Here is a 25,570-nt window from a genome sequence, read left to right on the forward strand (position 1 = left end):
AGGCCGGAAGTGGCTGTATGTCAGGAGTTTTTCGACTTCTGCAAAAAGAAAGGGTGTATCAAAGTGAAGATTGGGTGTGTTCAGTTACGTCCACAAGGATGTGAGAATTTCCTCGACATCAGTGGTAATGGGATAGCAAAATGGTCCATCTCCACCTGTCTCTCTTGCTCAATGATAAATAGAGTCCATGTCTTGTCAGAATTCCTGGATCCCAATATCTATTGAAATAGGTGGATCACTTCTAAATTGACTTGGAATGCTTTATCTGCCAGCATATCAGCTTTGTTAAATCTGATAATAAAGCCTTCTAGAATGGAATGATTGGGAAGATATTGTATGAGAGAGGTAAGGGAGGCTGTACAGCTTTTGTTAAAGATGTGTTAAACAAGGGATTGTCTGTATGTTAGAGAGACTGGGAGGCAGGTTGCACATAATGAGTAGTAGTTCTATTTCCGCTTGTCAGAAGAAATGGGTTGGCTCAAATTGTGTTTAAATGCAAAAATGACCTATATTGCTTTTTTGTGTTTTTACCCTCTGAGGAGGGTCTTACATCCTATTGGGATTGCTTTCTCTAGACTGGAAAGCCAACTTTCAAGCCATGCTTGACAATGAACACTATGTCAAGGATGTTGTGAAGCATTAGAACATTGAGTGCTGTCTGCCTTTAGGGAGAGCTCTTGCATAGATAATGATGCTCTTACATGGCATAGAAAAAAGTCTTGGGGATTTCAATGATAGTAAAAAAGGAGACATTTTGTGAATAAGAAGAAAGGGATAGATGGGAGAGTCTTGAAAGTTAGGGGGAAAGAACTGGTTTAGGATTTATAGGAAGGAGGGGATAACTGGAATGAAGGCAATAAAGATTGTGTGAGGAGTAAAGGAAGAAAGAGGGGTTGAGTGGGTGAGAAAGTAAGTGAAAGTTATCTTGAAAGAGGTGGTAATGTTAAGGATGGTTTTAGACCGTTGAGACTGAAAGTACTGCCCGGGCTGCATGCGGCCCTCCTGACCTTTACATGCGGCCCTCAGTCAACAACAGCACTGGCCTGCTGTATACTCAACTCAGCACTAACAATAAGAAATATGTTAAATAAACAGTCAAGCATTTATTTAAAGGTTAATTGGTGTTAAAGAAAAGAAGCAACTGGGGAGTCCTGCACTGCTTAACTTTAGGAACACCTTCATTTTTAAAGACATGTTGCCGCAAAACTGTAAAAATTGGACAAAACCTCTTCAACATTCAAAACGTGCACCATAGTACATCAGATTATATCAGGTAATTGAGAAGTATTCATTTGAAAGTGATAGTTTTCAAACATGAATTAAAAAACAATTAATTCTCTCCCACATCCTGTCCACAATTCCAATACTAAACAAAAGATGCAAGTCAGTTGTTTTGGGTACTCTTTCAATCAATCAATTAATTAATCAATCAATCAATTAATCAATCAATCATTTATAGAGCGCGGCAAATCACCTGTAAGGGTCTCGAGGGGGTGGCCTGGGTTACTATTATACATGATCAGCAATATAGTTTAATAAATCAAACACAGTAGAAGGGTTTTGTACAGTGTACATCCCGAAGTCGTATATTTTGAGGTTCACTTATATGTGATAATGCAGAAAATGTTGAGAAAGTGAAATAAAACAATTGTCTAGGATCGCACAATTTGGTAAAGTGGTGAAGCCACGATCAATCCCAGGTTTTCTGCTTTCACATTGCTCAATTTAGTCACTAGAAGTATGAGCTTTTCTTACCCTATCCCAACCACCAGAGATGAAGAGTGAGATGAGTGTTTGGGTGGAAGTGTAACAAAACATGGAGAAAGGTGATCAGCATACTAATCTGGAAGCATAGAGTAATAGCATAGATTTCATATTTATTGTGTTTAGATGCGGGATGAGAAGTGGAAGGGCAGTATCACGCAAGTAGAAAGAGGATCAGAGAAGACAGTGTCCTAATGTATGCTATTGAGGAAAAGAGATGATTTATACCTAGTTGACTAAGAGGGAGAGAGAGAGAGTGAGTATGTGTGTGTGTATGTATGCGTGTGTTGGCGTGTGTGTGTACTGTCTTGGTATTTTTTTGCCTCAGGGTTTGAGGTGGATTAAGATGGATGAGACTATCATGGTGCTCATTCTGGTCATTTTGCTGGTTTTGTTGATGTAAATGATGGCTACTCTGGCCATAACGGAGTTCGAGTCTTGACATGAATATTGTAGGGACCATTTATTGCACCCATGTAGTACTGTTTGTGGCCCGGACCTGCTGACAATTCTCGAGTAACTGTAAGAGTCAGCACACAATAAGTGTATAGATGTTGCTTTATCATTATGTCCCTGATTGCAGGGAGTGCAGACAGTGTTCGATCAATCTAACCATATTTGGCCAGTAGAGTTTCCTGCCCTGCTTCCATGACAGTGATTACCTATCCTAACTCATGTAGCACTTCTATGGCATTGCTTAAGTGACAGAGGTTGCAGCTGCAGATGTGGGCATAGATGTTACTGCTGTAGTGTCTGCTGCAGGTGTCGTTGAAGGGTTTGCTACTTGCATGACTTGATTATATTCTGAATGTGCAACTTGAGTACAGCATACATAGCTTCACATGGGTATGTAATTCCTGTTGCTGAATCTCAAAGACTTATTCGGCATAATTACAATGTTGGGCATCCTTAAATCCGCCCGACACCGTCTCAGTCCTGGGACCGACCAACCTCCAGTCGGTGGTCCCGATCACCTAATTAGGATGCGACCGAACATTGTTTGGTCACATTCCTACATTTTGCTATGGGAGCATGCATTAAGTCCATTATGGTTGTAAACTGTCCGTAATGCATGCTCCCATAGGGAAATGGGAGGTGCTGTTCATCCCTGCACCCCGTGTCAGGCATCTCAAGGAGCCTGCCACAGGATGCAAGGATCAACAGGGTCACCCCCTCGGCCACCAACTAGAGGTCGTGCACCCAAGAGGGCCCTGATAAGGGCCCTCATACACGCTTTCCAAAATGGTTTCCATGTGGGACAGGCTGGCATGGAAACCATGCTGGAAACCATGCATCATAATCCTTTTGACACCCTGGCACCCTTGAAATTGCATTCTCATGTTGCGATTCTGCAATTGAGAATCACAAATTGAGAATGTCTTCCCATTCATTCCTATAGGCCTCCTAGCCCATAGGAATGAATGGGAAGGTATTCCTTAATTGCGATTCACAATTTGCTAATGGTAATTAAGGAATGCCAAGGAATATTACATCCCGTTTTTTGATTCTCAAATAGATATTCTCTAAAAATCGCTAGTTGAGAATAGCAATAACGGTATTTGATACATAAGCCCCATAGTTCTTTTGCAGCTAATGTTATGTGTTTTGCTAAAATAAAATGTTTCTTTAAAGGAAGGTTAGGAGACGAAGTTATATTAAATAAGATGCAGAATATGTTGTAGGAAGGATTTCGCCTGCTTAATGGATGACGTGTGCAGACTGCAGAGGTCGAGATGATAATGCTGGATTCCAATTGGATGCAAAATGAAGATCATGCCACATGCTTTGCAAAATCTTTCTGCATTCCTAGTTTAGGAGTTTCAGACCGTTGTCTAGAGACAGACTCAGACAGATTTAGAGACGGAGGCCTACAGAGGAGTTTCAGACTTCGATACAGAACTGAAGGGAGCAGAGCAGATGTGATTTGCAGATGCAAAGGAGGAGAGGGCAGACCTTGGTGGACAGCAGAACAGATGCAGATGAAGGCCGACTAGATGCAGACTTTGTTCCATTCCTACTTTTATTAAAACCCCCCAGCTTTACGCTTTGACTAACTGGCTTTGCCAAGGCTTATTTTCTCTGTGCTTTATGTCTCTTTAGGGGAGATTCTGAAATTATCATTGATTTAGCTTAATGCTAATCTCACTGTTGCTTTATTTTTTAACTCTTCATGGGTTCTGGCTGACATCATAGGTACCTCACTTTCTTACAATAAGAATTCTTTTCTTTATGGAACTTGCTGAATGCCATTTATGCTAAGCTATGTGCTAACTTTATTTTTCTGTTATTAATTTGTAACCTATACCCGACTAATGAATGAAGAGTCCAAGAATCTTAAACTTTAATTAGAAAATAAATCCCTTAAAACAATTCTCATTCCTCATTATTGACTAAAATGTTTATTTGCATTTTATTACTTGCCTGTGTTAATGACGGAGTGTCAAAATACGGTGGCAAAGACTAATCATCTTTAGAATGGATAATGGAATGGAAAAAGAGTAATGATAATTATCAACATTTTCCAGATAGAGATTACCGCGGAATTTCCGCGGTAACAGAGGTCATAGTAGTAAAATTAAGTTTTGTGTGGGTCAAGGAGGAATAGAGGAAAGGAGAAAAAAGTCTAGTAGATCATCGTAGTAGACTGAGGTTTGTGGTCAACCTAGGAGGGATAGAGGTGGGAAGAGTCAGAAGAGGATCTTAGGCAGATCATAGTAGTAGAATGAGGTATGGAATGAGTCAGGGAGGCGAGGTAAAGGATATAGTATTAGAGTAATAGCATGAGACAGAGTAGTGCATTGGAGGGAGTAGAAGCTTTTTCCTATCTTTCTTTCTTTCTTTCTTTCTTTCTTTCTTTCTTTCTTTCTATCTTTCTTTCTTTCTTTCTTTCTTTAGAGTAAAGTGATAAAATATATAATCAAGTTGAACAATTATATGTATGATATATCTTGAACTCAGTTGTATCAGTATTTCAGGCAAAATGGCAGTGCTGGCATTTTCAGAATCCTACTCACATCATATATTAGGTAGAGGATGTAGCCTTACGCCTAGAGCAGTCGACTGAAGCTGGGGAACCAGGTTCGAGTCTCGACAGCGACGCTCAACATACTGTGATTCTGGGCAATGCACTTGATTTCCCCGTGCCTGACAAAAATGAATGTGTCCATCTGTAATGAAGTTGTCGGTAGCACCCTATTTATAAACAGAGCATTACATTTTTCAAAGGTTTGACATAAATAGAACCCTTGTATGTTCAGAGTCTGATTTAAATAGAAATATGACATAATCAAACTCTTATTAGAATCAAAAGCCAGCCATAATATTCAAGCTCTCATATAATGCAAATGGAGCTATAATTTGCCACCTCGCTGTAAGGCACCCAATAGGGCAAGTGGAGTTTTTAACTTGGCAAGTAGATTTCTGGAGCATTTTAAACCTTGGGAAAGTAGATACATTATATAGTTCCACAGCCCTGCTTCAAGTGTTTGGCCTCTAGAGGTGGCAGCAATGCTGCTGGTCAAGGTCCTTACATCACTGACAGATGCCTTTGTTCTGGGTGTGGAGCCTGCACCTTTGGTTGAACAAAGGTGGATGCTGCAGTGATATGCAAAAAAGAAGCAGTGGATGATGCAGAAATCCCTTGGATTGATAGCCTTTCCAAAAGGAAATAAAAGCAACCCAATATGTCCAAGTGATCCTGTGAATAGAGGAAACAACTGAAAACAAACATTCACGTGTAGCTCATTTATAACACAATCAGATTTCACAGACGTCTGTGTAGACTGAATCGAAAAACAACTTTTTCATGCCAACTCTGATGATAGAAAACCCAATAACACTATTTTGTCTGCCTGGGGCCTTAATCCTGTCAGGGGCCACTACAAATATGAGAATGGTGTTTCATGCCAGTATACTGCAAACTTTAAGGGGTTTATTACAATGGTGGTCAGAACGACCGTCTGACGGCTGTGACAGCGGTTTTATTCTGACCACCGAGGCTGCAGTTTCACCCCCACCAAATTATGAGGTAGAATCGCCTACCACGGCGGTCGGAGTTGACTCCGCATGGACTGCAGTTGCCAGAAAGGGGAGCTGATGGGGACTCTTATGTTGCCATGGTGGTGGTTCCACCGCCGAGCAGATTACGATACATCCCATAGCCTGGCAGTTTCATGTCAGCTGTTAAACCGCAGTGCAAGACTGCTGTGGTACTGCTACCAGGAAGCACCAAAACACTACCCACTGATGCGTAAAAAGAAACAGTGGTTGTCAATTGGCAAAGTGGACACACCCATAATTCAAAATATAAAACACACCCCGTCGCAGATCATGATTCTTTGCCACTACCCTTCAGCACAGCAGGACTGACAGTTTATTTTGTGTCAGAGTAGCCATCTCTTTCCACACATTCACACTCCACACACCTTCATTGCACTATTCACTGTGTTTATTGTTTTAAGTATTTTTCCTGCAAACCCTTTTCTTTCTTTGTCACTGTAGTTCACACAATGTCATCAGCAAAAAATCCAAAATTTTCTGATATCGAGGTGTCAGTGATGGTGGACAAATTCATTAGAGTAGAGCCATAGATTTTTGGAGCCCAGTCCAACAAACTCCTCTCACTAGGAAGAATGAGATGTGGGACAGGATAGTCAACAAAGTTAATGCTGTAGGTAACACACTGTGCACAAAGGAGGACATCAGGTACAGGTGGCATGACCTGAAGGCCAGGGTCAAGAACCTGGCCAATAGACACTACCTGGCCACCCAGGAGACTGGCAGTGGTCCTCCCTGGTCCCGATTACAACTCACAGCGTGGGAGGAGAAGGTGCCTGGCATCCTGCATTCCAAGGGCTTGATACGAATACCTGGGGACTGGCGTCTGATACGTAACACCGTAACAATTGTCATATAAATGTTCCCTTAGCTCACTTCACAGCTCTAGCTAAAGTGTTGTGAATTGATTGCTTCAATATGCAGTAGCCAAAGTATCTGAGATGTATAATTGACAGTTATGATCAGTAGCCCTACACATAAGATCACAAGTATGAATATCAATTACTTTCTCACATAAGGAAATGCTGGCTGCAAGTGCATTGCCATCAAATCATCATCCCAGGAACTATTTTATGCACAAATATCCAATATTATGGCCCATTTCAACTGCATTTAGCTGACAGGTATTTAACGCTAACCAGTTTTGCAAGTGTTAAGAAGCAGAAACTGAAAGGATTACAGCTACCATGATGCCCTGTACGTTTGACTCCAGCTACCATTGGTCAAGTGTGGAGTAGGAGAGAATGACATGACTACATCTACAATGAGGCCCTGTACTTCCAGCTCTGAACATGAGGCACCCATGTTCTTTGCCCATACTCAGTTGTCAGCTATGTGACTACTGAGGTTCACCTCACAGGTAGGTAGCCATTGGTCAAGTGTGAGGTAGGCGAGAATGACATGACTACAACCACCATGAGGCCCTGTACTTATAACTCTGAACAAGAGGCACCTGTGTTCTTTGTCCATACTCACTTGTCAACCATCTGACTACTGAGGTTCACCTCACAGTTAGGTAGCCATTGGTCAAGCATAGGGTAGGAGAGAGTGACATGACCATAACTTCAATGAGGCCCTGTACTTATAACTCTGAACAAGAGACACCTGTGTTCTTGGTCCATACTCACTTGTCAGCCATGTGACTACTGAGGTTCACCCTACATGTAGATAGCCATTGGTTAAGCATGGGGTAAGAGAGAATGAAATGACTACAACTACAATGACGCCATGTTGCTTCAACACTTCGCAAGATGTACCACTGCCTTTTGTCCATGCTCACTTGGCAGCCATGTTTCAACTGATTCCTAGGTATTATGGAATGAGCACTCTACACACAATGCTCTGCTCAGACACATGTCTGCCTACTCAACCTGAACTTCCTCTGGCCTCCAGAGCAGTAACAATGAGTCCATTAGTGACTCCATGCCAAGTGTGTACATGAAATATCTGTAACACATGAGGTAAACATGTTTTGAAGCTCCTATAAACCTATATAGGATCTGTGCGTTTAGACAACATAGACTGTGGGATTGGTGTCCAGACTGATTCCAGATACCCCACTGGGTGTGTTCATCTGTTCGTCTGTATACCAGCTAGTTCACAGTGCCACTGTAAACTCCTCTAACCAAGGAGAGAATAGTTCTTGGCAACTGTCGAGCATAACAACTCTGTCCCATCAGGAATCGTGGAAACAGTACAGTACTTTCACTCATGCTCACTTTGTCTTAGAGAGATGCACAGAATACACGGTGGGGACATTTTCAATGAGCATTTATTAAACCAGCGTCATTCTAGTGTAAAATAGGTGTGCTGAAACAGCCATAAGACAGAAACAGATATAAATGATTATAAGCACCAACAGAGTAAAAGGATGGTAGATTCCTACCATAGTGCTAAAACAATGAATACAGGCAGGTTTACAAATACATGACAGTAATAATGTGCACTCCTACGATGCAACCCTAACTAGGTGTACCTAAGTGTACCTAGCATGTATGTAGGTGTAGAGCTAAGATTTCCTCTAGGATAAAGCCAGCCCCATTACCTGAAGTGAGAGACTGTGGGATCCTGTCTTGGTCTTGAGATGGACACCCCACGAGGGATGTTAGGCTGCTGCGAGCTGGAGTGTCTGCATGCTGGAACCTCAGCGTCTTGCATCAGTGTGTCAGCATGGAAGTCCATTTTCTCCACTCTCTGCCTCGGCAAAGATATGGTGTTTATATACCCAAAGTGGTATCCTCAGAGGATCTACCTTGCTGTGTCATGTCGGACTAGGATGACCAAAGGAATGACCCTTATACATAGTTAATATGCAGGAGATGGTAGTCCTGCTGAGATTCCAATAATCCTCATGCAAAATGAATGAGAGAACACCACGTCATTCAAGCAGTACTGTAACTAGGCAAAAGGTCAGTACCAAGAACCGTTATGTAGTGTAATGGCAGGGGAAATATAGGTGAAAGGTCAGGTTACTACCTGAGCCTATATCGGGGTATCTGTATGAAATATAACACCGCTAGTACAAGTTACCTGGTTACACATTGACATTGCACATCACACAAGATTAGCAATGACAAATCTACTATCAAGTCATGTGTATGCCTGTATTGTACACAATGCGGATTTGGAATTTACTAATACTCAGGTAACTTCTACTTTGTTTTGGGTGCAAGTCACTGGGAGTTGGCATTTCCATCCCCATCTCAAAATGAACCATATCAGCACAGCTAATGATCAGGCCAATATCAATTTGTATAATGGAGGTATACTAATGTCATGAAAATGATTCATTCATAATGGCGATAGTTGACAATGTTAACTTCCACCCCTTTTCCTCTCCTAGGCATAAACTTACTTTGGCCCAAATGAAGTGGATGAATATACCACACTTACAACATAACAATGGGATCTCTGTTCCAACAGGCCAATCTGGTACAACTTTCAGCCAGAGTGAGAACACTCCCCAAGCTCAAACTCTATCCCAGCGATGAAGAATCTCCTGGACACATGGACGTAAATGACCAACCTGGCCCATCTGGTCAGCCTGGGGAGATGGCACTAGTGAGTCCAACACTGCCCACCCCAGCTTCAACATCACAGCTGACCCCTACCCCAGCAACTGCAGAATCTGGCATGGGCAGCAATATCTCCTGAACCCCCCTCCCCTTCACCCTTCCAAGGGTGAGGAGGCACAATACACTCACAGAGGATAGAGGAGACAGTTGGAGGGGGCAGGCTTGGCCAAACGTACATGCCCGTGGGGGCAGGGGTGATAAGAGGGCCACTGTGGGCCTGCAAATTAAGGCTACTGGTGCCACTGATGCCCAAGCCAACCTCATCCGAGCCATGGCCGCATATGAGGGATGCCAGGAAGTGATGGGCCAGGTACTTGAGGAACTCTGGGACATGAAGCAAATGCAGAGGTCTGCAGACCAGAGACTGGATTCTCATAACAACCAAATGGACCAGCTCATTGGGGTGCTGCGGGAAATTAATACCACCCTCTGCAGGGCTAACGTCTGAGAACATTTCCAAGAGGTTCAGATGGTAAGCACCCACCATTGCCAGGAAGATATGTTGCTCCTGATGTCCTACTTTGTGCGAAGCCCATTTATTTTATTGGCTATTCCTGTACACTTTCCCACTTCTGATGGGAGGAGTGTGTTGGACTTTGGACTCCAGGAAATGTGGCTCTTACAACAATGGCTTAATCCACCAACACTGACAACTGCACTCCCACTGTGGTTACTTTTTTTATCTGCTTTCATTTAATTTCTTGTTGTCACCATTGTATTGCAATACATCCACTTTTCACAACAACACTAGTTCATGTAGTATCATTTATATCTAGCAAGTTATGGTGCTATCACCATGTGATTTCTCAGATGAAAGTGTATGCTACTTAGGTAAGCATGTGCATGTGTATTGTCAACATTGTACTACACACTATCTCAAACATTCCACTCCAAGTCAAACATACAAGTGTACAGTCTGAGGAAAACTGTATTCCATAGTCCCAACCTTAGACTGGCATAATGTCACAAAAAGAGCAAAACAAGACATCACAAAATACTATCTGTGACAGTGACCACAAATGTCATGTGAAAACTCCAAAAACATGATCAGAGGTGACACATCTGACAAGCTCTAATTGAAAAGGCTACTGATAATTGGTTCATGCAATCAGCTGGAGCCATGCTGACTACCTCAAAAATTGTATCCCACATCATAGACTCAAGAAACCAAAACATGGCAGAACAACAGTGTCTGAGCAAAGGTTCTCCCTAATCCTGTCCCACTGCATCGGGTGGAATTTCGCAAACACATTTCAGGGGTGTGTCACAAGTACTTGTTGCTGGGCAGTTGCAAACCCAACAGCAGCTAGGAGGGGGTGAGTATTGGCCTGAGTGAATCTTCCTGCATAACCATCTTTCTTCTTTTTCAGGAAGCTATTTCCACATCAAGCTTAAAGGTGACTCAGGTCCCAATTAATGAGAGAGTTGTTGCATGTATAGGTCTTGCAGTAGGTGCATGCTGGCACCTGTAGTCTATTGTCCATGTGACCAGGTACTAAGCAGGTTCCAGTCAAATGGCAGTAACCAGAGTCTAGCAGCCAGAGGGCTGGCCAATGTTACAAGTTGCCTACAATATCAGTTTTTGTAATGTATAGCAGTGGTCCACTTGCCATCCTCGTGTCTGGAGAGATGCTTCCTCAGTACCGTGTCTCATGTGAAGGTGGACCACATACTTCTGGCATGGCATACAATGCACTCTGGATTCAGAAACTGTGCACTACTTCCCCTTGGTAAATCGGGAATGTACTGTATTCTGATGTGGCTGACACCATTTTTGCCACCTATATTGATGCCATCATGCTGGCATATGTACCTTTAGGCGATGTGCTGTCATATTTATAACTGTTCCACACATGATCCGAGGGCCTACATGCATTTCATTCTGATTCCATCATATGGGTATGTGTTGGTCAATGTGTACATGAGAATAGGTTTTGTATGATGGATGTACAGACTAGGTGTAACCACATACAGGGGTGTGGAGGAATAGGTGGGTGAGTCACACATAACCAATTAAATTGTTGGATTTCAATAGGCAGGACAAACTGTTCTGGCAATGACACAAATGGTGGGAACACTTGCAGTACTATCTGCTAATATGAGTTTGCATGCCATTGAGATGGTTGTATTAATTGAGATGTGATGGACATGTGCATTTGTGGAGGATGACTCACTGGCTTGTTACAAGCATCCGGGAGAGACATGATGACATTTTGTGGCCATATGTGTGTGTCAGTAGTAAGTACAACACAGGTATGAGTGTTTGCAAGACTAGAAATGTAGAGTAAAATCACTTCCCTTTTGGACACACGTGAGACCATTTTTTGGACTGGATAATTCCTAATCCTCATGTACTTTCAGTGTTCTAATGGCATTGACATTTACAATGCTCAAAAGGTGTGCTGACATGGGAAATTATAGACTGGTGATGTTCCTAGCCAGACTCATGTATAATGCTTATTTGTGCAGATATCTCGCACCACTTAGAGCCACAATGTCTCCACTCTACTCTTTGGTAGTACATTTGACACCTATCTAAACCACTCATGTGCGGCACTCAACTGTGTCATCTGTCAGTAGACAAACGTGTAAGTGTCACCTGGGAAGTGTGAACAGTATGGAGTGTGCACTTCTATTTCACCTCATTCTTGGAAGTCACACATTGCTGTGACTGAGCTGTAGCAGGCGCCCAACACTTCTTCATGTTGTGGGTTAGGGACACCTGACCATTTGTTGATTTCTTGGCCTTGTGTGGATAGGAAGAGATGTATTGCATGTGATCATCCCATTTGCTGACATCAGGTAAGTCTGGTATGCTACAATGGCCTGGGTTTACAAGCTGATGATATCTCCTGCTACATATGTGTGGCTTGATTTGGAACAAGGCCACACTTGCAGCTAGAGCTGACAGTGGTAATGACACCATCATGTGTGACTGTGCACAGGTCATGTAGCAATCATGCATGTTATAATGCCAATGTTTGAGCCAATGTAGTCATCCTTGTAAGTGTTGTGATCTGTGCAATTGTATAATGTGTTATGTTAGGATCTGTTTGTCCAGTGTGTTGATGGACTAGCAATGAACCTATTTCTACTATTTTTGCAGCATCAACCCAATGCAGCTGAGGAGACAGGGCTGTGGCCATTGGGGAAGCAGCTGGCCAGAGTGGTTCCCATTGTACCCTTGTCACCAGGGGAACCAGTGCCATGGAGGGTGGTGAGAGTGCCCAGGAGGAGCCATCTGACATGGGATCTACAACATCAGAGTAGTCCTTCAGTGGACAATCCCTGGTAGTGGTGGAACACCCCTGGACCTGAGACCGCAACACCCATATCCGCCACCCCATTCCATCTCCACCCTCCCTGCTGCTCCTTAACCAGCTGTTCATGCCCGCTCCCTCAAGCAAAGGGAGTCCATTTCAATCCAGGCACCTCACCCCAAGCCCCGGACTCCTCTGTTGCCCTAAGTGTGGAGGCCATTGACATCATGAAGCAGATCTCTCTGGGTCTGAGTGCAGTCCTGAAGCCCATCCAGGTGCAGGGCCCGCAGCTGACGCAGATTGTCTCGTACGTGGCGGGCATTCACGCTGACATGTTTGCCCTACAGAGATCTTTTCAGTCTCTGGCTTCCACACTCATGGCAGCCTTCCACCATTTCCAATTTTCCACTCCATCTCCTTCCTCTTCCCCATCCACAATTCCTACTCCTATGCCTGCCCAAAGCACACTCAGACATAAGCATACTTCCACCTCAACATCCACACACAGCACATGCAAACAGAAACAGCAGGGAAAACACAGACACGCACCCACTCCCAAGGCACTTGCACCCCTCACTTACGCATCCACTGACATGCAGCCGTCCACCACACTACCAGACACTACACCCATATAACAATACACCATACCACCAGACCCTACACCCATTCAGAAAGACACCACACCATCAAACACTGCCACTACCCACATCACATGCCCAGACGTGATAACAACACCAGCCACATACACATCAGACATTGCTACAGACCAGACAAATTCCACAACCACACATACATCAGACTCATGCACACACAGCCACACCTCAGATCTCACATCAGTCTACCTCCAAAACCCACCCCATGTCACACCTCCTCCCCTTTCTCCCCAAGAAGTCTGCCTTATTGTCCTTGACCTCTTCCCTGCCACAGTTCAAAAACCCAGGTCTGATTTCCCACCCTTACCCATCCCTTCAACTTCTACCTCTGCCAAGAAGATAGGTCAACGTCCCCAAACAGACCCACCATCTCTTAAAACCCAAAATACCTCTTCTTCTCCCTACCCCAGATCCTCAACAACAAAAAGAGCAAAAAACAGCTGCTCCCACTCTCCCTGCACCCATAACTACCCTTAAGGGCGGTAAAATTCCCTGAGTGGTCCTGCCCAACCCTCCCCATCCATAACCCAGCCCTCCCACAGCCCAACCCAGCCCTCTCCATTCCAACCCCAGCTCACCCGAGTGACTTCATTGAGGTGCCTGCCTTGCCACTAGATGGCCCTTCCTGAGGAGGTTTCCCAGGCAATGTTCTAGTAGGCAAGTTTGTGGCACAGCAATGAGCTGGACTGCACAAATGACATTAGACAGGCCATTGGCCTCTGTTTTACAACATAACTTTCTTGGAGGTAATAAACACTTTCTTGCTTTTGAAGACCTTTGTCCTGTCATTGCTACTGATGCCAGTTGTTCTCACTGAATATTTTGAGATGTGTGTCTACAGTTTGTTTATGTGACCATGATAGCTGATCTATTTGCAGTGGTAAGTATAGTCAGACCTTGGTACAAGTTATGGATTTGTAGAGGCCAAGGGTGAAGATTCAATTGATGTATGTGTGGGAAGAGTTCCTATTGGGCAGACATTGCATTCTGTGGTGTCTGATATGGTAAGTATTGCAGCTTTTCTTGGCTTTTGCCCAGGTGTTTGGGATTGCAATAGCACATAGGATGTAGGGTGGATGTGTGTTGATGTGGGCCAAGTTGGTATTTGTTTCGTCACATATGGGGGTGTGGTATTGTTACACAAAAGCCAAATGTTCATGCCACTTTGTGAGATTATTGTTTATAGCTTCTTACCCTCATGCCACATATTCTGTGCACATGGAGATTGTGAGGCTGATGCAATATGGACTGTGCCTTGGTCCTTTGTCTGCTATGAGTGCTCCTGTTTTAAGTAGCCCACATCTGCTGGGAGTCTTTTTCAATTTTGACCTAAAATGTTTGACACTGGTTTGTGTGAATTCAATTTCCCTGCCTTTCCTTTTTCATGTGGGTGATGGGTGAAGGCCCATTCCAATGCTTTAGCAGTAGAGGTGTGTTTTATGTTCCTGAGATATCTATACTGATGTCTGTTTGATGTGGCAACAGGACCTAGCTCATGAGCAATGTGAGGGGTTCACATACGTCGATTGCTATATCATTGATGAGGAGGTGCTATTCTGTGATACTAGTTATTGCACACATCAGTACATAAGTTTAATGGATTATTACTAATTCTTACTCCTTCTGTCATTGCACAACATCAAGGTATTAGACATACATGTAGCCAGCACTGTTGGATTTGCCAATGGTTGTTAGTAGCATTAGTTATTAGGAATGTCAACTATGACACATTGCATTGGATTATGATCCTGCATCAGTACTGCATCAGTACTAAGCTGCCGACACTGGGAAATGGAGTATTGTGAGTTTCTTTGTAGTTACATCTGGCATAGTGGTTCTGCTGCAGAGTTGATTTTATGTAGAGCCCTGAGGGTGTGTGCAAATATGAACAGTCCAATGGCTGCATTAGCTTTTTCGGCCTTTAGGCAGTAGCAATTGGCAGACCCCCGTCCACTTCAAGCCCTGCTACGCACCTCTCACTACTCACTCTGTTTACTGTCCCTTCAGGCCCCCTCACGTCCTACTCCTCATGCAATATGTATTTGCAAAATTTCTCAGTGTGATAACTTGGGAAAGTGTTTCTCTCACCCCCACACTCATACTGAGGAGCAGGCTGCACCCCTGCTTATCCATGGTGGTGCATTGCTTGCTGTGGACTGACAGGAGTAAGTGGGAGACTTACCAGCAGTTGCATCCATGATGGTGTGGATTTTGCAGGTAGAGCAGCAGCAGGACATGTGCGATGGGATCCATGGTGGAACATGACATGCGGAGCGTGTGTAGAGGTGGGTTTGGCCCTCCTTTCTCTCCCTTTCCCCAGCTCTGATAAGTTGATTGGAACACCACAATCGGCTTTTCCGATTGGTGCAGCCTAATTGGGCGGGCGGATTGTGAAGCATTCTGCTCTCCGACTGGCTCCATAGGGCCATTCCTACACCACAATACCACAGTGGTTGGAATTTCCTGGTGGAGTCATGGGAGCTCCTGCTGTCGGAAAACTGCCTATTCGCATGCCACAGCGGTAGGGGTGGCCATTGTAATAAGGCGGTCGTACGACAGCACCACGATGGTCTGACCACCACTGACAGGACCGCAGAAGCCGGACTGACCGCCATTATAATGAGGCCCTAAAAGACCTTTATGCATGGACAAATACACACCACTTTACAACACCACACTAATTGTGCATCTACTAATGTGATTTACTGTATTTTGTGCTCATGCGAGCTGATTTATGTAGGGCAGACAACACAGCCAATCAAGGCCAGAATATCGCAACACAGAAGCAGGATCCAGTGCCAGATTTCAACAGCTCCCTTGGTCTCCCACTACATGGATGAGCACCATAAAGAAACGACATCAAGTGGCAATTCATTGACAAAGCTTATCCCTAACCAGAGGTGGAGACATGTCGAACATCATTGTCAACAACAGACAAAAACAAAGCAGTGTTCGCTCTAAGATGGTAGCACTAGTATGTGTGACTATATTTGTTAAATTTCAATTGTAAGCGCTCAGCTGTTCAATAACCCACTGCTGAGGAATCATTTGATAAGCAAATTAAGAAACACGATGGAGCAGAAGCGCTTATATTTCAAATATAGCAATCCCAATTTAGGAATATTAGGGAAGCAATGTTTGTGGTGTATTCTCTTTTCAATACTAATTTAGTACAAGAGACATAAACAAATCATAATACAATGGAGCCACACATTCATGTGGTAAATTCTTCCTTTGTTTTTCTTTAAAGCCTTAAGTCAGTCAGCCCAGCCAATGCATTTTATCTGTAAGTACTTCATCAGGGCTGGAAAATAAAAAATACCAAAAACACATATAACATCTATTCTATTCTGTAAAGATGTAGGGCCTAAATACGACTTTGGTGGTGTGGGAGCAGGCCGCCATGCCACTGCTCTGCTCCCACTCCGCCAAAGTGAACTTTGAACTGCTCGCCAGATTAGGAGTTTTCTCCTGGTCTGATGGGCGGTCCTTTGGCGGTCCCGGGGCAAGCATTTCAAAGGCTCATATATGAGCCTTAGAAAGGCAGCACTGAGGGACTGCCAAAGCCTGTTTCAGTACGGCATGGACTGTGAAGTCCAGCAATGTTATTGTAGTGTCTTATTCTTTAGTATTTCCAAGGCATATATTTTTGGCCGCTGCACATTTTGTTGAATGATGCAGTAACAGAAAGACAATGAGCCTCACTGCCAGTGGCTCCCTTAACATAGGCAGAAGGTATTCTACACAACAGAATAGCTCTTGATTGGCTTACTCCATAGGCGTACACACAACCCAGACCTCTGGTCACTCCCCACACCGCACGGCTCCTCCTGGTTGCCCGTGACTGCCCCACTGCCGCTGCTGCTGCCAAGGGTTTGCCGCTGGTGTGCCCCTGGTACCTGTTTTTCCGTGATACTGTTTTTTGTTGCTCTGTATTTCTTTCTCCCCCTCTGGCTGTTATTCTGTTTTTTCCTGCTGTTCCTTTTTGCCGTCCTTGTACCCTCGCCCTCAGTGCCCCCCACCCACACCCCGCTTCCCGCCGCTGCTCCCCGCGGACCCGCCACCTTTTCTTCTGTGCCCTCGCCCATTGGCCGCCCCTCTCCCGCCTCCCAGCTGCTCCTCCCTCCCACTTGGCCTCTTATGGAGGGCGCCGCGCGGCAGTGAGTGTGACCTGACCTCTGGTCACTCCCCACGCCGCACGGCTCCTCCTGGTTGCCCGTGACTGCCCCACTGCCGCTGCTGCTGCCAAGGGTTCGCCGCTGGTGTGCCCCTGGTACCTATTTTTCCGTGATACTGTTTTTTGTTGCTCTGTATTTCTTTCTCCCCCTCTGGCTGTTATTCTGTTTTTTCCTGCTGTTCCATTTTGCCGTCCCTGTACCCTCGCCCTCAGTGCCCCCCACCCGCACCCCACTTCCCGCCGCTGCTCCCCGCGGCCCCGCCCCCGTTTCTTCTGTGCCCTCGCCCATTGGCCGCCCGCTCCCGCCTCCCAGCTGCTCCTCCCTCCCACTTTGCCTCTTATGGAGGGCGCAGCGCGGCAGCACAGCGGACGCACGCCTTTGGCGCGCCGCTGACGCGCCGAACGTGCGCCAAAGGCAAGCCCGTCTGCGCCCGTCTGTGCCTGGACCGCGCCCAGTGCCAGGACCCCTGGCCCTCGTCAGAGCCAACCCACCCGACGGAGATACGACGCCGCCGCGCTCCACGCACTCAACACCGACCGACAGCCAGCCTGCTACCAAGCCACCCCGAAATGCACCGAGGGAATCTTCACCTGTCACGCCTGCAAGTTCACCTGCCTTCGGAGCTGCACCGAGCCCACCAGAACAGGCGCCAACAACAACCACCTCAAGTGCATCCTGCTCAACACCCGCTCCGTCCACAAGCACGCCGTCGAACTCTCGGACCTCCTCGACACAACAGTGCCAGACATCGCCTTCCTCACGGAAACCTGGATGAATGCCTCCTCATCCCCCGACATAGCCATAGCCATCCCGGACGGCTATAAGATCACCCGGAGAGACCGTTTCAACCAAGCCGGAGGCGGCATCGCCATTGTCTACAGAAACACCATCTGCATCACGACCAACACCGACGACACCCTCACCACCGCCAAGCTCCTCCAGTTCCAGATACACACCGACCCCAAGACCACCCTCAGAGGAACTCTCATCTACAGACCTCCGGGACCACGCACACAATTCAGCGAAGCCATCGCAGACTTCATCAGCCCGCTCGCCCTCGCCTCCTCTGACTACATCCTCCTAGGGGACCTCAACTTCCACCTGGAGAACAACAAGGACAACAACACCACCACCCTGCTAGACAACCTCGCCAACCTCGGACTCAAGCAGCTGGTCAACACCCCCACCCACTACGCCGGCCACACGCTTGACCCCATCTTCTCCTCGAGAAACCACATCTCCTTCAGCCACTCCACCAGACTGCACTGGACCGATCACAGCTGCATCCACTTCAACTTCATGAAAACCACGACTCACCTCCGCCCGCAGCAAGCCCCCCGTAGATGCTGGAGCAATATCACCACCGACCAGCTCACCACCTCCCTGAGCCAAAACCAACCCACCAACACTACGGACTCCAACGAAGCAGCCCGCAACCTCACACAGTGGATCACCAACTGTGCCGACGCCCTTGCACCACTGAAGAACCCTCCAAGCAATCCCGACAGCAAGAAAGCATCATGGTTCACCGACTATCTCAAAGACTCCAAGAAATCCCGCCGTACCCTCGAAAAAGCCTGGCGCCACGACCAGTCAACAGGAAACATGACAGCCCTCAAGAACGCCATCGGCAAACACCACCAGCTGATCCGCACCACCAAAAGAACATAATTCAGAGACCGACTGGACAACAACACCCACAACAGCAAAGAACTCTTCAGCATCGTCAAAGAGCTCTCCAACCCCAGCGCCAGCAACAACGACATCACGCCATCGCAAGAACTCTGCGACTCACTCGCCACGTTCTTCCACCGCAAGATCGCCGATATACACGACAGCTTCGGCGCTCAGACTACATACCCAGCCACTGAACCAATGCCCCCCACCGCCACCCTGTGCACCTGGAACCCCGTCAGCACGGAAGACACCCCCCTCATGATGAACACCATCCACTCTGGCTCCCCAGCCGACCCCTGCCCACACCACATCTTCAACAAAGCCGACTCCATTATCGCACCCCATCTCCGGGACATCATCAACAACTCCTTCACATCCTCCACATTCCCGGAGAGCTGGAAGCATGCAGAGATCAGCGCCCTCCTGAAGAAACCCACCGCGGACCCCACAGACCTCAAGAACTTCCGTCCCATCTCGCTCCTCCCCTTCCCCGCTAAAGTCATCGAGAACACCATCAACAAACAGCTGACCTCCTTCCTCGCCGACAGAACTCAGAGAGTCCGTCTCCCGCCCTTCCGCGCAGCGGCCACCAAGATCATCTGCGGCGTACCCCAAGGATCCTTGCTCAGCCCCACCATCTTCAATGTCTACATGAGCCCCCTCGCAGCCATCGCACGCAAACACAACCTCAACATCATCTCCTACGCCGACGACACCCAACTGATCCTCTCCCTCACCAACGACCCCGCCACTGCCAGAGCCAGCTTCCAGGAAGGAATGAAAGATGTCGCTGAATGGATGAAGCACAGCCGTCTGAAGCTCAACTCGGACAAAACGGAGGTCTTAATCCTCGGACAATCCCCATCCGCCTGGGATGACTCCTGGTGGCCCCCTGCTCTGGGCACTGCCCCCAAGCCCACGGACCACGCACGCAACCTGGGCTTCATCCTTGACTCCTCCCTCACGATGACCAAGCAAGTCAATGCCGTTACATCTTCCTGCTTCAACACCCTCCGCATGCTCCGAAAGATCTTCCGGTGGATCCCCACTGGAACCAGGAAGACAGTCACCCAGGCCCTCGTCACCAGCCGACTGGACTATGGGAACGCCCTCTACGCTGGGACCACCGCCAAACTACAGCAAAGACTCAAGCGCATTCAGAACGCAGCTGCACGACTCATCCTGGACATTCCCCGACTCAGCCACATCTCTGCTCACCTAAGAGACCTACACTGGCTCCCCGTCAGCAAGAGGATCACCTTCAGACTCCTCACCCACGCACACAAGGCTCTCCATGACACGGGCTCCGAATACCTCAATACCCGCCTCACATTCTACACACCTACCCGCCAGCTCCGCTCCGCCAGCCTCGCCCTCGCCACCGTCCCACGGATTCGCAGAACCACCACCGGAGGAAGATCTTTCTTCTACCTGGCGGCCAAGACGTGGAACTCCCTCCCCACCCCCCTTCGACTGACCCAGGGCCATCTCTCCTTCAGGAAGCACCTCAAAACCTGGCTTTTCGAGCAGTAGCGGCAACCCCCCCCCCCCAGCGCCTTGAGACCCTCGCTGGTGAGTAGCGCGCTCTACAAATGTCCTGATTGATTGATTGATTGATAGTTATTGTTGGCTTATGTGTATGCTACACTGAAGGGGGAACTGCCCTCTGAGCATGTTTCAATAGCCTAGAATGTTATAACACTCTGATAAGTCTATTCTGACTGATGTGTCATTTGATTGGCTAATCACACGATTAAATAACGGAAGCCAAATTTACAGTTTTATCACCTGATTACGTGCATTGGGTTGGAGGATATTCCACGTTCCATCAAACAAGTGATTAAATAGGTAGATCTGCTATGTGGTGGTGATTTTTGGCTTGGGGGCTAATGGAAGTACGTTGATGAACTGATATGGGGATATAGATCTCAAACTTTATTTACTGCCAAGTTGAAATTGTATTTGATATTAACCATGCTAATCTGCAGTCTATTCTAAGCTTAGCGTGTCTATTGAGATTCTGGGATTTTTTTTGTGAGTCTTTTCATTTGTATTTCCCAGATCCTACCTTGAGGATGATGCATATTTGAATTTACTAATTGGAATGATACTCTCTTATAAATGGTGATGCCCAACATATATAATGATAGATGTTTTGCTTAGATAAAGAAAGGTTTTGACATAGATAAGGCATACCCATTAATATATAGTGTTTAGATTTAACATAAACTATTTTGAACCAGGAGAACATACAGAGTGAACTGTCAGGACTGCACATGGACATCACCAGACGTGAGTGGAAACATATGTTTATGTCCAAAAACCTCAAAGTGAGTGTAGCTCTCTGAACATATAAGACAGTAATTTCTGTTTGAATGGTTATTAATCATGCTATTCTGCATGTTTGTTCTAAATTTAGTGTGCCTATTGAGATTCTGGGAAAAAGAATTGTGAGTATTTTCATTTGTATTCCCTAGATCCTACAGTGAGAATGGCGCATATTTGATTTTACTGATTGGAATGGTGTAGTGGTATCTATCTTTTTAAAATGTGTTGTAAATAGGTGGCCCTTTCGTGGAGTCGCGTTGTAGGAGTTTATATGTATTTTTTTTTATTTTCTTATTTTCAGCCCGGATGAAGTCCTTACAGATGAGCCACGTTGGCTAGGCTGACTGACTTAATGCTTTAAAGCACAATAAAGAAATATTACCACATGAATTCATGATTACATTGTAATATGATTTGTTTATGTCTCTTGTACTAATTTGGTATTGAAATGAGAATACACCACAAACATTGTTTCCCTAATATCCCTAAATTGAGGGGATATTTGAAATATAAGTGCTTCTGTTCCAGTCAATTTCTTAACATGGACACACTAGAACTTTGCACTTGCACTTTTCACGGAGGAACGGAGAGCCTGGGGGGCTGCATATCCCATCAGCCAACGCGAGCAGTGTGACAACTTCATCGCGCTAAGAGGAGCATTTAAGCACACTGGCAACCCCGCAGCGCGTGACGTGCTAGAACTTTGCACTTGCACTTTTCACAGAGGAAAGGAGAGCCCAGGGCACAGCATATCCTGTGAGCCAACGCGAGCAGGGTGACGACTTCATCACACCAGGAGGCGCATTTGAGCACACCTGCACCCCCACATCACGGGACGTGCTAGAACTTTGCATTTGCACTTTTCGCGGAGGAAAGGAGAGCCCAGGGGACTGCATATCCCGTGAGACAACGCGAGCAGGGTGACGACTTCATCGCGCCAGGAGGGGCAGTTAAGCACACCAGGTGCCCCCCAGTGGCAGGACAAGGCTGGGCTGGGCAAGGTCCCTTGGCTGGTTACTGAAGCTTGCCGTGCTGCTCTGGTGGTAAACTATTCTGAAGTACAGTAAGAGGATGGGGAAACGTAAGACACCTATGCCTACTAACAAGGACCGCCCACTAACTACAACCATCACCAGTTTCTTGACCACCGCTATGGAGGCGATTACTAGTGAGATCGAGTCTGTGGAGGAGAGATTGGGGGCCACAAAAAGGGCACTAGATAATAGTACGCTTCCAGAACTGGTATGCCTCATAGACAGTGAACATCTGAGGCCGTCTGACCCAGATATGGCCCTGAATGGCTTGGAAGTAAGGTTAAACTCAACTAACACCAGCGTTAACTAGCAATGCGGTTCTCTAAAAACCTCCCACCCACCCCCACTTAAAACGTCGAAGGCATGCAGTAAATGTAATAAAGATGGACTGCCACCAGTAGCTCGTAGGAAAACCAAAGAACCTCCAGTAAGGAAGAGTGCAAGGGCCCTAGAATTGGAAATAGATGTTGTATTAAAAGAAAATTTAGACAATGGGGACCCACTGCTGCATAATCAAGTCATTCGCTCTCTGGAAGTAGTAATGAAGTCACTCCTTGAGCCCTTTCTAGGCATCCTGAATAGCATTGATGTGTCACTAAAACATTTGATTGGCTCAAGTTTATCCAGCTCCTCTGTTAGGTCAAATACTGTTCCTTTTGTACCCAACTCCAATCCTGAGCTGCAACCAACAGTAACTCCTCCTTTGACGACGTCCCTAAGAGACCGACCGATCATTGCTCCCAATATTCCAACTTGCTCTTCCTGTCTACAGAAAAATGTTTCCAATTTATCTAGAGACCAGTTAATTATCTCTGGTTTAAAAGAATCCGGAGCACCTAATCTTGCTGACGATTGTCAAGTCACTGGTCATTTTACATCAAGGAAAAATCACAAAAGAATACTTCATTTCCCGCCTGAGGCTACTCCTTTTGTTATTTTCATTAATAATGTACCATCTCTGCCACCTAGCAAGGAAGAAGAACAGATTCAGCTAAAGAATAAAACTATTTATTGGCCAAAAAGCGATGACTTATTCTCTCATATTAATAATGTTGAACGGGTTGCATGGGTGGGCTCACAATTAAAAACGAAGCACTGTGACTGCATTGTTGTAAATTTTAAAAATAGGTCACTTGTCCATTGTCTCATGGATAGACTCTCTTGGTGTATTAATGTAAGAGGTCCCATTGAGGCAGTGCCATTAGGGTACTTTTATAAGCCACAGACACCCATAGGACATAGGCTCCCATCTCTTCCTGGTAATGCCACATATGACTATGCTATTCCAACTTTCAATTGTTTTACTCCTCTAGACTATGTGGATTGACTAAACCCTTTGGGGAGTGGTTGTATGAGACAAATTAAGCATGATCTAAAACATAGAATGCCTGAAGGTGGTTATGGTGGCTTAGAAAATTTAGTTCCGATTGCTGTGCCATATGCTGCTAGTCCTACTCTTTCTGAGACAATGGAGCCAGCTACCTTATTACTGAATGTTGCTTCACCGGTTGTGCCACATCCTGCCAGTCCTTCTTCTTCTGAGATAACAGAGCCAGTGCTCCCAGTACTTAATGCTGTTTCTTCGGGCGAAGTGGCTCAATTTTTGGCCCCATTGAATATGGTAACACCATCTCGAAATAATTGTGAGACAAATGTCCATCCTATTGAAGTAGTGTCTTGTAGCCATAAAAGTAAAACTGTCTATGGTAGTCTTTTTTGGAACATTGTGGGCTTGCCCAATAAATTAAAATCCGAACAATGGGGCGCTTTTATAGAAAATTATAGTATTGTGTGTCTGCAGGAAACATGGATGAAAGAGCCCGCACTCATTGATGGCTATGTCTCTATACATACCCGAGCCAGTGTAGCCATAGGGGCCACTCCAAGGGCGGGTTATTAACCTTGGTATCAGCAACACTGACAGGCAGAATAGGCAAGACCCATCTCCACTCACCTCATTTCCAAATTATTAACATTCTTTTTTAGTAAAACTATGACCTTGATCCTTGTTAATTTTTATCATAATAAGTTTAACATTAAGAACACTGCCATTGCCGAAGATTTAGAAAACTCACTGTGTAGACATACAGGAGATGAATATGGATTTTATTGTTCTTTGGGGTGGGGATTTTAATTGTAAATTATTTCCGCCATACAGTCAGAGTGTCATTTATTAGATGGGACCAGGAGTGGCGGTTGTCATTTCTATCATAACCCCTGCGGGAATGTTTTTAATTCATTATTTACAAAATTGTCCTTATTTCTCACATTTGATTTAATCCAACAGGATGGTATAGAATCAGTCACATATATAGGCAGAGGCCAAGGGTCTTTAATTGATTTTATTGCCCTCTCCGATTATTTTAAACCCCAATCTGTGATATTTAACATACACAAGGTTTGTTTTATCCCCTATCTCTCCAACTAGTGACTCAAGTTGCCGATCCTGTTATACCCATTAAATTATGCCCAATATCTTATGTCTAAAATAAGGGGTTATTGAGGACATGGTCTACAATTGATCCAGATTTTGTTTTGCAACAAATCATGACAATCAACTTGAATCAAGTTCTAGACTGTTTGAAAGGCAGTTTAAATCCTTCAACTCTGCTACCATCTTTTGAGGCCATAATTGAGACTGAAACTTCTTCCCTAACTAGGGATATAAAAACGAAACCTGGAAGGCATAGTAGGTGGTTTGACAGAGATGGTACATATTTCCACACTAAACTTCTTAAGGAATTGAAGAAAAAACCTAGAGACATAATGGAAGTTAGACAGTCGCTACTCGAGTATAAACAGGCACTAGGGAGACGTGAACAAGATATAAGAAAAGAAGCCTGGGTACAACTCCATAATGCTTGTCAGAGAAAAGATACCAGACTTTTCTGGAAAACAGTTAACTCTGACTTCTTTACCAGCTCCAATAATATCAATATGGATGCCACACTTATGCCCGAGGTCTGGGTTGAACATTTTTCTGCTTTATACAGTATTAGTGGTGAGTCACATTCTAGTACAAATTATGGGGCATTAGAACTGTCT

The 25,570-nt window shown here is 45.5% G+C and overlaps 1 protein-coding gene across 1 annotated transcript in view; it reads right to left on the reverse strand.

Moving 5' to 3' along the window:
• The window catches only part of LOC146798097 (cytochrome P450 2G1-like), a 1,186,024-nt gene that overhangs the window by 716,230 nt on the left and 444,224 nt on the right, over nucleotides 1-25,570 (reverse strand). The window lies entirely within an intron of this gene.

Source organism: Triturus cristatus, chromosome 9 (genome assembly GCF_964204655.1).
Source record: "Triturus cristatus chromosome 9, aTriCri1.1, whole genome shotgun sequence".
Lineage (NCBI taxonomy): Eukaryota > Metazoa > Chordata > Amphibia > Caudata > Salamandridae > Triturus > Triturus cristatus.